This window comes from Lissotriton helveticus, chromosome 9, assembly GCF_964261635.1.
Source record: "Lissotriton helveticus chromosome 9, aLisHel1.1, whole genome shotgun sequence".
Taxonomy (NCBI): domain Eukaryota; kingdom Metazoa; phylum Chordata; class Amphibia; order Caudata; family Salamandridae; genus Lissotriton; species Lissotriton helveticus.
In genome coordinates, this window is record NC_136070.1 from 630,730,349 (window position 1) to 630,742,916 (window position 12,568).

A 12,568-nucleotide genomic window follows, 5' to 3' on the forward strand; every position below is an offset into this window, starting at 1 on the left:
AACCCTGCTTTAGCCCATTGTACGCTTAAATCTTACGTGATTGCCCCAGCACACCTCCCATAAGGACCCGACACTAAGTATTTGTGTGCAATTCTATGACTAGAGCCAGGAGTTGCTGTGGTATGCCAGGTTGGTCAAGCTTTCTCCACAGCGTTTGGCGGTCGACTTTATCAAACTTCGCAAGACAACATTTCTCTACAATGGTCTGTACAACGGCAACGTTGTCCAGAGTACCATGGTTCTTTCTAAAGCCAGCTTGCTCTGGAGGTAAAATGTTCTGATCCTGGGGACATTGCTGTAGATGACATAGAATACTTTTTGCAAACAGCTTACCTGAAGCATCCAACAGAGCAATCTGTCTAAAACAAGCTGGTATCGTTTTCAAACCCTTTTTATACAGAGGGAAGATGATACTCCCTTTCCAAGAGGGCGGAATATTACTCATTCGAAACATGTTTGAACAGTGGCGCCAAAAGAGACCCGCATGCAGCTGCCTCCTTTTTATTTAACGCAATCGGAATTCCATCCGCCCCCTGTGCTCCAGAGGTTCTGCCGTTCTTTATAAATCTTACAATCTCCTCCCCTGACGGGGGACCATATTCCAGGAGAAAAGACTCCTCCATGCGCATCGTTACTGGAGCCAAATAACTATTGTTTTTGTATAATTAAAGGATAAAATCCACCCACTCTTTCTGGCATCGGAATAGGTAAAGCCCTCTGCCTTGATCAAGTGCCAGTACTTTCTTGAATCTTTGTCCCTTGCAGCTTCCCTCAACCCAATCCATTTTGCGTCAAACACGCTAAGTTTACGGCAGCTTCTTGTTCGCTTGAGGCGATTAATTTCGTGCTGTTGACCTATTGAAAATTTTATGTATTGATTTCGAACTAGTCGATTAATTTCCTGGTTTAACAGTTTCAATAATGACTTGCCCTGTTTAAGCAATCTGGGACCAGCAGATCTGGAACTTAAACTCTGATTCTCTTCCATTTGGGCCTCAAAGTGCTGTATAACCTTCGCATATGCGAGACCCTCATGTTCTACATGAGCCTTCTTCACTCTGTTGTTTTTTAATGTCCAAAAAGAGCATCCATTTGCTTTATTATAGACCACCATACATACCCTGGTCCAAATTCCCCGGATACACTACAGGAAGAGCAAAAGCCAGTTCCATACCCACTATACTATGGTAACTCCATACGGTCAGAAGGACAAATACGTTTTCGCAAGCCTCAAACATTGGTAAGACACAACTACTTGGTCTAAAAGACTCAGAGTGTGACTGGAGTGAAAAGTAAATTGGGCTATTTTATCAATGGGCACTCTCTCGTTTAAGATAACGAGGTCTATGCTTCTAATACTATCCAACAAGGAGAAGCCCCATTTATCTGTTTTTATTTTTTCCAGGAGAAAAATCTCAGGGATATGCCAAGTTTCCTATTATCAATATTCGCGTAAATCTCTAAAGCAGAGTTGGAGATTTTGGTGTTTAGGTCTCAGCTATTACCACTAGGGGACATTCTTCCCTGATGGCTAGATCATGAATGAATAAGAAAAAAGTACTCAACAGATGATCAAAGCTTCTCCCAGTAGGGACAAGTGATGTTACTAGCAGTGGGTTAGACCAGACTGGCATCTTAAATTTACTGTACATAAAATCAATGTAGCATGACCATTGAATCGCAAATACTTTATCCAGGGCACGGCAATCTAATATGATAGACTTTGTAAAACAGGTTTACTCTTTGGACCATATAGAGTGCCAGAGCAGCAGGGGGAGGAGTACAATTAATTCTGTAAGGTACTGTAGCCCAACTTCTCTATGAATGATCTCAGAGAAAGCTGAGGTGGGTAAACTCTACTATTATAGTAGCCACACACATCCGCCCCATATGTAGCAATGGATAAAACCCTGGCCCTATAAAATTGTTGCCATCTCTTTAACTGGCCTGGAGCCCAGCTTAGCTGAGAATCTAAAAACCCATGGATGCTATATATTCATTTTGCTCCTGACAGTAGTAGTTTTGTGGGCCCACGAGCCATTACCCGAGAAAGTGATGCCCAGGTAGCAAAATGTATCAACTGAGGCCACTGGCAACTTGTCCATAACAAGCATTGGCATAGCCAATAGGTCTCGCTTTTGGGACATAAGTGTTCAGCCATGCAACAGTTGATGTTGACCCAAAGTTATTGTGCTGCAGAATTAAATACTTCAATGGGGTCTCGCCTTTGGGACCTTATGGCTATGCTAATGCTTGTTTAACCCTTGCAGCATTGCACGGGTTGATAATGGCTGTGCTAGGGACTGAGAGCAGGGAGAAGGGTGGCTGATGGCAGGCAGCGCATTGTTTGTAGAGGTGGCTAGGAGTATGGAGGGGGTGAGTGTTAAGAGGGCTTCTAGCGATTGGAAAACTCCTGGGGATATCCTAGGGGGATGATAGTGTCTTAACCTGTATGAGTGATTAGTGGTATGGGAGAGAAGGAAAGCAGAAAAAAACTTGCCGGCAGATTGGAGGGCCGGTGCTGGGTCACCGTTGTTTGTGAGCGGGGGCCCTATTTGGACAGTGGAGGTTAGTTGTGGCACGTGCTTGCCAGGGTAGTGTAATACAATATGGAGCTTTGTGCAGCGTGTGAGCTAGAGTCGTGGCGGACCCTGGGAGCATGCAGAAAATATGTTTGTTGCTAAGCAGCGGTAAAAGGTAATATGCAAGAAACTTTTAACAAGCATTGAAAATGCAATAGGTCTCGCAATAGAAGAGTTTGACATTTTTCGTTTTGCATATAGATGAGTGGCGTTGCGTGGGTGAGCGGCGTTGCGTGGGTGAGCGGCGTTGCGTGGGTGAGCGGCGTTGCGTGGGTGAGCGGCGTTGCGTGGGTGAGCGGCGTTGCGTGGGTGAGCGGCGTTGCGTGGGTGAGCGGCGTTGCGTGGGTGAGTGGCGTTGCGTGGGTGAGTGGCGTTGCGTGGGTGAGTGGCGTTGCGTGGTTGAGTGGCGTTGCGTGGTTGAGTGGCGTTGCGTGTGTGAGTGGCGTTGCGTGTGTGAGTGGCGTTGCGTGTGTGAGTGGCGTTGCGTGTGTGAGTGGCGTTGCGTGTGTGAGTGGCGTTGCGTGTGTGAGTGGCGTTGCGTGTGTGTGTGGCGTTGCGTGGCTGAGTGGCGTTGCGTGGCTGAGTGGCGTTGCGTGGCTGAGTGGCGTTGCGTGGCTGAGTGGCGTTGCGTGGCTGAGTGGCGTTGCGTGGCTGAGTGGCGTTGCGTGGCTGAGTGGCGTTGCGTGGCTGAGTGGCGTTGCGTGGCTGAGTGGCGTTGCGTGGCGTTGCGTGGCTGCGTGGCGTTGCGTGGCTGCGTGGCGTTGCGTGGCTGAGTGGCGTTGCGTGGTTGAGTGGCGTTGCGTGGTTGAGTGGCGTTGCGTGGTTGAGTGGCGTTGCATGTGTGAGTGGCGTTGCATGTGTGAGTGGCGTTGCATGTGTGTGTGGCGTTGCATGTGTGTGTGGCGTTGCATGTGTGTGTGGCGTTGCATGTGTGTGTGGCGTTGCATGTGTGTGTGGCGTTGCGTGTGTGTGTGGCGTTGCGTGTGTGAGTGGCGTTGCGTGTGAGTGGTGTTGCGTGGGTGAGTGGCGTTGCGTGGGTGAGTGGCGTTGCGTGGGTGAGTGGCGTTGCGTGGGTGAGTGGCGTTGCGTGTGTGAGTGGCGTTGCGTGGGTGAGTGGCGTTGCGTGGGTGAGTGGCGTTGCGTGGGTGAGTGGCGTTGCATGGGTGAGTGGCGTTGCGTGGGTGAGTGAATGGTTAGCTGTTGCTTATGCGACGTATAGCACTTAATACTAAAGTAGGCAGACCTTCTTAGCCTTTGTGAGAATAATAGCAAAATAAAAATAAAAACCAGATCAAGTCAAGGCCGCAAACGGCACCATGCTATTGTTTATTTACTCAGATGATTTGCATAAAAATGTAACTTGTGAGCACGTTTCTCTAACTCTCCAATAATCCCATTACAACACTTTGTACAAATGAGATTGGGACTCATCCTTCCGAAGTCGAGAAAAATGTGCAACGCTGTGTTGAAGTTAATTTTTTTAATTAACAAAATGCAAATAATGTGGAGAGATTTCAAGTGATTCAGGAATGGGCGCCCTTGTAAAGAGAAAGTACGGCCGGCCTGGGCAGTGATAGGGGAGGAGGGAGGAGAAATGCGAGTCACGGCAGCAGCAGCCTTTGATGTGCCTGCCGGCCGGCCGTGAATAATTAGGGGGTGAGAAATGCGCTCGGAGGGCTGCCTTTGATGTGGTAATGCGAGGCAGGCAGGCAGGCGGCTGGTGGCATTGTGCACGCGCTTTTTAGGGCTTGCGCAAGCGCAATGACCTAAAAAGCACATGCACTTGAAGGAATCGCCAGTGGAATCGCCAGTGGATAAACACTGGATAAGCCCCTATAGAGCTTCGCCAGCTATGCGCTGAAGCGCATCAGCAGGCGAGCCCTAAAAAGTTGTGTGAGAAGAAGGACTGTATGGGTAATTGTTAGAGCAGGGGTAAGAACAGAGGGGACACCTAGAGATGTTTAGGGATGGCGAAGCGTTTAACCTTTTATGAACAGTGAGTGGTGCAAGTGAGGCGGAAAACAGGAAGAGCTGGTAAGCAGATTAGAGAGCCGGTTACTGAGTTTGCTGGGTTATTGTTGTTCATGAGTGGGGGCCTAGTTTAGACTCTCTTGAGTGGGTTTTGCCAGGCAGAGTGGAAAGCACCCGTGAACAATGCACCGAGCTATGGGACTGTTAGCAGTTCATGAAAATATCTGATCTACCCCATTTATAAAGAAAGAAAATAACAGTGGGTACTCAGTTTCAAAAAAAATTCTCAACAGTTTGTTTCTCTGGTAAAACCTTGAAAAATCTACACAAATAACTCCTTGCTGAATTTAAATTGTGTACTTTCCCGAAATCGATAGCTTTCCTGGATCACTCATGAGTTTCTTCCTGGTTTCCATAACCAGCGGGAAGTAGGTTGAAAGCACAAAAATTAGGAAAAACAAGCTCTTTGAAAAATGCCAAAATTAAATTTAAAAAACTAAAAATTTAAATAAATAAAAAAGTACCACACAACAAGCTTTTTGAGTCCGCTCTCCCTGTTCCAAATGGCAAAGAAAATGGTGACTTTAGCACAGCAAAACATTTTTTGTGGATAACTTTCATATCTTCCCCCAAAAAACCCTACATGTTGCTATATTGTGGCTATTTTCATGGCCCCCACTCCCACCCCCAGAGGAACCCACAAACCCTGGGTACCTTTGGAATAACCAGAACGTCTGAAAAAAGGACACCATTTTGTTGAGGATACTCTGTTGAAAAAAGTTATGGAGGCCTAAGCATGAACTACCGCAAATAACCAAAAAAGGGATTAGCATTCTGGAGGGGTGGAACTAGAGAGGTGTAGAGTGGAATAGTGCAGGTGAGTGAAATTGCAGGAGTGGAGAAGAGGTTGTACAGTCAAATGGCGTGGAATAGAGAGTCGGCGTGGAATAGAGAGTCAGAGTGGAGTGACGTGGAGTAGTGGGTCATAGAATAGAGTGAAGTATACTGCCATAGAGTGGCATAGACGGAGTTGCGTAGAGCAGTGTTGTAGAGTGGCATAAAATGGAGTTAATTTTAATGGAGTAGAGCATCATAAGAGTGTAGTGTTGTAGAGTCAAGTTGCCTAGAGTGAAGTGGGGTAAACTAAAGTGGTGCAGAGTAGATTGGCATAGAGTGCAGTGCCATAGAGTAGATTGCAGTAATGCAGAGTGCAATGGTCTAGAGTCCAGTGGCGCCAAGTTTAGTCTTGCAGAGCAGAATGTCTTAAGAGTGCATAGGCGCAGAGACCAATGGCGTAAGGTGTTGTAGAGTATAGTGGCATAGAGTGAATTGGTGCAGAGTAGCTAGCGTAGAGTGCATTGGTTTTCAGTAAAGTGGTGTTCAGCACACTGGCTAGGAGTGCAGTTGTTTAGAGTAGAAGGCAGTGGCGCAGAGTAGACTGGTGCAGCATAGAATAGAGTGGACTAGAGAACAGGGACGTAGACCACAATGGTATGGAGTGCAGTGGCATAAAGTGTTGCAGAGTACCGTACAGTGGGGTAGAGTAGACTGGCATACAAAGAAGTGGCATAAAGTAGACTGGTTTTGAGTAATATGGTGTAGACTGCAGGGATGCAGAGATTAATGCAGAGTAGACTGGTGCAGAATAGAGCGGCGTGGAAAGCAGTGGGGTAGAGTACAAGGTCATACAGAGCACAGTGGTGTAAAGTGTTGTAGAGCATAGGAGATTAACACAGATCAAACTGGTTTTGAGTAAAGAGGTGTAGAGTGCATTGGCATAGAGTGCAGTGACGTGGAGTAGATTGTATCAGGGTAGAGTGGAGATCAAACTGGTTTTGAGTAAAGAGGTGTAGAGTGTATTGGCATAGAGTGCAGTGACGTGGAGTAGATTGTATCAGGGTAGAGTGGAGCATTGTAGAGTGCAGAGCAGATTGGCGTGGAGTGGTACAGAGTAGGGTGCATTGGCATGGCACAGAGTAGTTTTGCGGAACAGAGTGGCACAGAGCTGAGTGGTGCACAGTAGAGTAGTGTGGGGTAGAGAGCAATGGTATAGAGTGGAATGGTGCAGAGTAGAGTGCAGTAGCACAGTGTGGAGTGGTTTAGTGAGCAGTGGAGTAGAGCGGCATATGCATGGTGGGGTAGAAAGAACACTGCTGTTTCAAACACATCTTCAACTGAATTACCATGACCTTTGTGCAAACATACTATTTTACTGATAAAAATAAACAGCACAGAATTAAAACTATCACCTAGTGTATTGATTTGATATTAAACTATTGATTTCCACATTTCTGAATTACAAAAAAACGTGCTTCATTTATGCTTTTCCAATTTTGACATTGTGAAATATCTTAACAGTTCATTTACATTTTGATGTGTGACAGGAATTACATCGCATGGCCTTCCCCTCAAGCCAGATAGGCTTTGACATAAACACGTCTCCTACACATATTCGGTCTATGGAGTATAGCAGCAAAGAGGAGAATTCGTGCAAAGCTGCAAATGCCTCTTTCATGGGTTTCTTTTGCCACAGGTCTACCCTAGCTGTCGGTCATCTGTCACAATAAACCAGAGCTGTAGTGTAAAGCATAACCGTCAGATTCAGGCGCCCATTGTGGGAATTAATTCCATGTACAGTCTGTGCTTAGCTTCCAAAGTTAACCAAGAGAGGATGCAAAATGTAGTGTTTTAGTATCCCCGCACTTAAAAAACAGAAGCCACGCCCGTCCGCGTGTGCAATTTAATCAAACAATTACCATTTACGTACTCACCTACATCAAGCGTGAAATATTAAACCGAACTAATTTTAACATACTCGCAAGAACACGAGACCTTCCACATTTGCTTAGCAGGTTACGTGCAAGTCCTTGCAACAGATGAATAACCAACTGATCAAATTCATCAGGTCTAGAACTCGTGACCTTCAGGACTTAATATCTCAAAAGGAATTTTAGATTAAATTGCCAATTTATTTTATGCTAACGTTAAGAAAATTAATTAACCAGTATCCCCGATTCGAGCGATCTGCTTCATTTAAATACCAATAATTCTAAATGCCTGAGTGGTTACTCTATCCCAACCATTTTCCATCTCCGACTTCCATACCAGCCAGTACTTACACAATCATACCCTGCCCTTAAAAACACCACAGCTCCCTGCAATAGCTCACGGTGGAATTCCATGCTGCGGCACAATACTTCATACAGAACAACGCAACCAACGAATTTACAAACCCGCTTAGTGATCAAGTTGACTGCTCCTCGCTTCAGCCTTTCCGTCGCCGTTTCAATTGAGTTTGCGCACTCTGCTCTGCGCAAGGCGGGTGTAACCCGTACAGTGACGTCACCCGCATAGGCCGTTGGAACTTATTCTCCGTAACGAAGATTTAAAAAATTCAATGCGTCAGTAGCAGGTTAGCTCTACACGCGAAGAGGCGTAAAGCGTCAGCCACCCTGGAATGAACCAACTCTAGCTGGAACGGAAGTATGCTTCAGTTTGCAAGTAGTTTTCCTAGTTTATATCAGACGTTTTTAATAACACCGATCATATTACTCAGTGAATACAGTGATTCGTACATGGACTGTAGCGTGCACCCGCGTGCATGTCTATAAATAAAATGCACACTCGAACAGATGAAAAATAGGAAATCAAAATAAGTATTCCGTCGTGTTATGGGCGTCCGCTTCAAAGTAGAAGTGGAGCCCTTACTTTTATTCTGGATTTGCAAAAATAGGTGCAAATAATTTCTAATTTATTGTAACTTCTTGTAACATTTTAATAAGGATTCAGACCATTATAAGATGGCCGCCTTTTTGCGCGGTCCTTTGGCGCTCGCGTGTTAGAGCGGTCTTACCTTTGCTGCTAGATAGACTAATGTCAAAGCACGTGATTTCGCTTGAAGCCGCAAGCTAATAGTTTCTTGCGCATCTGTAGGAAGTATACCAGGAAGGACGCAAATCTCAATGTAAGGCGCACGCTAGTTGGTTACTTGGTAGTTGGCTCCGCTTATCAACTTAGAATACAGTGTAAAGAGGGTTGTACTCCGATTTTAACTGTGGTAAGTTTGTTCACGTTGCCAAGCAGTTTTTTTGATTTCTGTATATGTTCCATAGAGCAGTAAAGATAAACAGCCTCAAATTACATGGTCGTGTCCTCTATTCAAGACACGTGCAATGTCCTGTGTAAAACTGTTCTGTAATCCTTTATGGGCCAGCCAAGTCGCCTTTTGAGTGTCAAATATATCACCTTTAGTCTGAGACAAATGATGTTCAATCTGTTATAGTGTTGGCTTTCCAGTTTATCCACTGCTGTCATCATTTGGAATGTGATTATTCATAATGACATGTTAGAATGTTGGGTCCTTCGCTCGTCAGTTGGGAGCTTGGGACTGAGCTGAAAGGTGACAGCTCCTGGTGGGGTTTTATCTTATTCTTATTATCTTAATATTTATGAATTTCCACCTTGTACCATCTTACTCAATAAAAAATTATTATTACAAGAACCTACGTGGACCTGATCATCATTTACTTCTAGTCTTTTTATTTTTAGTGTATTGTTTTAGATGTTCAGTCTAAAGAGGTTTTTGCTGTTTCGTGTTTTAATTGGTGATTGTGCAGTTGCACGCCATAATTCTCGCCACAGGAAGTGACATCACGTGACTTTTGATTCTTGTACTTTAATGTTTATATGTATATAGAATTTCTATAACGCAAACCTAGCTTACAGTCAGCGCAACGTTGTACATGGTCAACTGCAAGTTTAAATTCGGTGAGTAAACTCAGTTGTCAACCGTCAATGCGTTGTAATGTACTGTTCTGTAACGAGGTGAGTCTTCAACTCTTTCCTAAATTGGAGTAGCTTTGTTACGGTCATGATGGATAAGAGAATGTTGTTCCAGATCCTGGATGCCTAAATGGAAAAGACATAATGTCTTTTCTCTTTTTCATGCTTCTTAGTCTGCAGTGATGGTGTCCTGGCTCTTGGTGTGCCTTGAGCCACTAGAGATGGCGAGCTTTACTTCAAAATAATCTTGAGTGTTGGTTGTGCTGGCTTTGTAAATGATCCAGGTAATTTAGAAGATGGTGCAAGCTGGCAAGGAGAACCAATGGAGTTCCAATAAGAAGGGGGTGATGCAATCATAGTTCTTTAGACCCTGGATGAGACTGATGAGGCTCAATGGCTTTCCCATTTCGAAGTGATTTATGAGTCGGTGGGGGCTGCGGACTGTAGACCTTGGTTCTCACTTTATCGAGCCAGCACCCCGCTTGAGTTTAATGATGGGGAAATTGAGCAGGCCACAAGAGACACTGCTAGTCATAAAGCACCAGGACCAGATGGCGTTCCTGCAGACCTCTACAAAAGTAACCTTCAATTTTGGGCCAAAATACTCACAAATGTTTTTAGTGCTGTGGGCTCAGTTGGTTTCCCGGCCTCCTGGTTAAAATCAATTATTATACCCATTTTCAAAAAGGGGCAGCGAGGGGATCCTCTGTGGTATAGGCCGATATCCCTTATTGATTCCGCTGTACAAATCCTGGGAAAGGTAATCTTAACTAAAATTACTGATTGGGTACATGAGAGTGGTATTTTATCCAATATGGTTTTAGAGGCAGGAGGAGCACCATGGATCAATGTTTAAATTTGCACTTATTAATAAGCAAATATACTATGGCCAAGGAGGGCTGCTTGACGATGGCTTTTATGGACTTATCCAGCGCTTTTGACCTGGTTAACCGGTCAAAGCTTTGTAATATCCTGCTGGAAAAGGGTCTCGACCCTTGCTTAGTCTATTTTTTAGCCAACCTTCACCAAGATCTTACAGCCTCGGTCAGGATAACGCCGGCTGGTGATTACACTAGATCATTTAATTCTGGGAGGGGCGTCCGGCAGGGATGCATTCTTGCACCCCTGCTGTTCACCCTTTACATTAATGATCTGGACAAAGTGCTTGTGGAGGCGGCCTTGGATATCCCGCGTGTAGGAGACTGCTTAATCCGTTCTCCTATACGTGGATGTCGCAGTACTTTTAGCCCGTACAGCAGTGGGCTTCCAGCGGCTCCTAGACGCCTTCGGGACTTTCATGCATTCCTTGGATTTAATTGTGAATACCGGAAAGTCACATACTATGACAGTAGGTCGTAGAGTTAGGAAAACATTTTATTGTAATGGATTGGAAGTCTCTTCCGTGTCCTCCTTCACTTATCTGGGAGTCCTTTTTTTATTTATTTTTTTATTTTTATTGATTATAAAAACAAGCAAGGCATAAACAAAATACAGAGTGCTGGTACGAGCATGAGACCAGACAATGAATAAGATAAAAATCAACATTACATGTAGGGGGGGGGGATTCATGGGGGCAAACAATAAATCAAAATTACAATCAGGGAATGTAGGGCTAGGGAGACATCGGAGTATCAATGTGATCTATCATTGGGGGAGTGCATATATCTCCCCGGTAAGCGTTCCACTGTCCCCACACACTCTGCCATTTCCGCGGACAGCCCCGGGCCACATATACAGTTTTTTCACGAAACATGCACCAGTCCATGTTTTCTTTCCAAAGTTCGACCTGAGGTTGGGAGTCCTTTTTGATGACCGGTCTTCCTGGGTCATGCAACAAAAAGTTAAAAAGAATGCAGTCATACGTGCTTCTTCATCCCTTTTAGGGTTTGCACAGCGATTGGGGGCTAGACCGAGAGAAGCTATTCTAAAGGTTTATAAAGCCAAGTGTTTGGCTATTGCGGCCTATGGATCCTCTATCTGGGGCTACAAAGAACAGGTTGGAATACAGACAGCTGAAAACAAATTCCTACGAACTCTCCTGTCTGTACCACAATCTACCCCATCGTATGCTATACACCAGGAGTTAGGGCTAGGCTATGTTACTGATACTTTGTACACAGCTCCGTTGCTCTGTTGGCTCAAAACCTGGTTGAACCCTGATTTAACCTTGAATCACTTGATTGTACGGGACTGTTTGAAGTTAGATAAGTCCCTAAAAATCAAATGGCTCTTGTATGTCAAAAGCATGTTTATTAAAATAGGACGGCCAGAACTTAATGAGGAACCAGAGAAGATCAGTAAGGAGGATGTGTTGTGGGTAAAATTGAATTGTAATAAGGTCTTGATGTTGGAACGAGAAGAACAGGAGCTATGTAAACCATCAGTTAGGGCCCATTACCTTTTAAAAACATCAATCAGCTTGGAACCTTATTTAACAATAGTTAATAAACCTTACCATCGTTGGCTCCTAATTAGGCTCTGCTTCAATCTGATCCATTTTACACTGGGGGATTATCGGGAATGGTGTAATCCTGTTAATGCTGAACCCTGCAAATGTGATAATTTTTCATCTCATAACACATTGCACTTCATGATGTTTTGTGATTTTTATTCCTGTATTCGCTTGAGATTTCTGGTGCCCATTCTGAGAGGCAGGGGTTTCACTCAGGTAAGACCGGCATTGGTCTTTCTACAGTCTTTGTGTAACCCTGGGGATATTTTTAATATTGCATCGTTTTTGGTAGCTGCTGTGAGACTAAAGAAACAAAGAAATTTGAAGATACCTTCTCCCTAAGCAAGATTGTAATTTTATGAGACAAGGTGTATGATTGTGTTAGTATTTTTATTTAAGTGCACAGAAATATTGTCTGTGTATTTTAATTATTAGGCTAACATTTTTTGTTATATTGTCTATGTTTGTGTTTTGTCTTTTGTACTTTTATGATTTAAAATAATTGAATAAGTGGATTGACTGACTGCTGTAGTGTGTAGGATGACTTTAAGGGGTTCCAGTGTGGAGTTTCGGATGCCTGCCATGGAGCAGGGCATTACTACCATCCAGATGTGAGTAAAAGGGCTTGAGCAGCAGTCTGAAGTCACTTTTGGGAAGAAAAGGTTTGACTTTCTTTGGAAGAGAGCTGGTACCAGGCGGTCTTTGTTTTTTTTGGTAATGTGTTCCTTGAGAGATAGGTTGGTCTCCTGGGGGAATCCAAGTGAGAAGGTATTCAGCGAGA

The 12,568-nt window shown here is 44.4% G+C and overlaps 2 protein-coding genes across 3 annotated transcripts in view; one reads left to right on the forward strand and one right to left on the reverse strand.

Annotated features, from left to right (window-relative positions):
• BANF1 (barrier to autointegration nuclear assembly factor 1) overlaps window positions 1-7,922 on the reverse strand; it is a 69,257-nt gene extending 61,335 nt beyond the window's left edge. The window contains exon 1 of the mRNA XM_078660693.1: window positions 7,787-7,922. The gene's annotated coding sequence lies outside the window, so the exon portion shown is untranslated. The remainder of the gene's footprint in view (window positions 1-7,786) is intronic.
• A 36-nt stretch (window positions 7,923-7,958) lies between these two features.
• Window positions 7,959-12,568, forward strand: part of EIF1AD (eukaryotic translation initiation factor 1A domain containing) — a 450,589-nt gene continuing 445,979 nt past the window's right edge. Inside the window, exon 1 of one of the 2 annotated variants that reach the window (XM_078660692.1) lies at window positions 7,959-8,036. The gene's annotated coding sequence lies outside the window, so the exon portion shown is untranslated. Of the gene's footprint in view, window positions 8,037-8,456; window positions 8,611-12,568 lie in introns of those variants that run through there. The other variant, XM_078660691.1, reaches the window with a different exon arrangement.